Here is a 1,922-nt window from a genome sequence, read left to right as displayed (position 1 = left end):
CAACCAAGCCAAGATACTCTGAATTTGGTGAACCCGTTCATCCTCCAAATTTTGAAATGGAAGGAGAGGTAAGGCAGGTGGTACCAAGACAATCAATGGCGGCCAAGATGAAAGCAACCCGAACCGGACAAGGTAGTACCATTACTCCACCCACAGGTGAAGAAAAATTTGAAATAAAAGGACCTATTCTCCAAATGATTAACAACATATGTCAATTTGGTGGTGGTCCGAATGAAGATGCAAACGAACATATTCGTCTTTTTCAAGAGATATTTCTTCTATTCAAACTTAAACCAGACACTGATCAGGCCATATTTTTAAGACTTTTCCCATGGACACTCCACGGGGAAGCACGAAGTTGGTTAGATTCATTGGCCGAGGCTACGATAGAAACTTGGGATGGTATGATGGAAAAATTTCTTAAGAAATATTTTCCAGCTTCTAAGTCCGCGAGACTCCAACAAGAAATTACCCAATTCTGTCAAAAGCTGATGGAAACCTTATATGAAGCATGGAATCGGTTTTCCAAAATGCTAAGAGGTTGTCCAAACCATGGTCTGGATACCTTCCAACAAGTTCAAATTTTTTACAAGGGTTGTGATGTTGTAACACGAATATCCATTGATCAAGCGGCCGGAGGTTCACTCATGGACAAAACCGAGCAAGAGGCTTATGAGATAATTGATAAGCAAGCCGATTATTCTCATGAGTGGCATCAAGAACGACCAACTACTCGTAATGCTCAAGTCCAAAGCGCCGGTGCTTATGATGACCTTAGTTCTCTAAACATGGAAAAAATCACCAAGGAAATTCATAGTATGAAGGTAGGTTGTGAATACTGTGGTGGTCTCCATTTAGGAAAAGATTGTGATGCCGGTTTAACAATGGCTCAGAAAGAAGAAGTGGCTTTCATAAGCCAAAGAAATAACAATCAATTTCAAGGAAGAGCCCAGTTTAACCGAAACTTCAACAACCCATACAACCCTCAAGGTCAAAATTCCAATTACCAACAAGGGTCAAGTAGTAGGTTCCAACAACAAACTTCGGGTTTTTATCAAAAACCCCAACAGGAAGAGAAAAAGTCAAATTTGGAGAGTATGTTGGAAAAGTTGATTGCATCACAAACTCAGCTTGTTACAAACATAAACCAAACGAATGAGAAAAATGAACATCAGTTTAGAAACCAACAAGACTCAATTCAGAATTTGGAGAAGCAAATGAATGGTTTAGCTAGTTTACTTAGTAAAAGAAAACCAGAGAGTTTACCGGGCGATACTAATAAGAACCCCCGAAATGAGCACGCCAATGTTATCACCACATGGAGTGGTCTAGCATACGAAGCCCTAAGAATGCCCGAAGATTCTGATTTTAGTGTTCCGTTGAACAAAAATGATGAACCGGTTAAGGAGCCGGAACAAGTGGTTGAGAAGGAAGAACGTGAGAAACCCGTAGTGAAGCCATATCAACCACCGCTCCCATACCCAAGGAAACAACAACAAGAAAGGCTCGAAGCCGAAAGGTCAAAATTTCTAGATATGTTTAAAGAAATTAACATAAATATGCCTTTCATTGATGTGATTTCAGATATGCCCAAGTATGCTAAGTTCTTAAAAGACTTACATACTAATCAAAAGAAAATGGAGGAACTTTCATCCGTCATCATGAATGCTAATTGTTCCGCAATTTTCATGAACAAAATACCAAAGAAGTTAGCAGATCCTGGGAGTTTTACCATACCATGTCTCCTAGGAGATTTGGAATGCATTAAATCATTAGCGAATTTAGGGGCTAGCATAAATTTAATGCCTTATTCATTGTATGTTAAGCTAGACCCCGGGGTACTAAAACTAACCCGAATGGCAATTCAACTAGCGGACCGCTCCATTAAATTCCCTAGTGGAATTTTAGAGAATATGCTAGTG

The 1,922-nt window shown here is 39.6% G+C and overlaps 1 non-coding gene across 1 annotated transcript; it reads right to left on the bottom strand.

Annotated features, from left to right (window-relative positions):
* Positions 1-452: 452 nt before the first annotated feature.
* LOC139879142 (small nucleolar RNA R71) lies at positions 453-559 on the bottom strand. The gene has a single exon (XR_011769995.1). It is a non-coding gene; the product is annotated as a small nucleolar RNA R71 (small nucleolar RNA).
* Between the last annotated feature and the right edge of the window lie 1,363 nt (positions 560-1,922).

This window comes from Rutidosis leptorrhynchoides, chromosome 11, assembly GCF_046630445.1.
Source record: "Rutidosis leptorrhynchoides isolate AG116_Rl617_1_P2 chromosome 11, CSIRO_AGI_Rlap_v1, whole genome shotgun sequence".
Taxonomy (NCBI): domain Eukaryota; kingdom Viridiplantae; phylum Streptophyta; class Magnoliopsida; order Asterales; family Asteraceae; genus Rutidosis; species Rutidosis leptorrhynchoides.
Note: the sequence above shows the minus strand (reverse complement) of the source record. Positions and strands in the feature narration are given on the sequence as shown.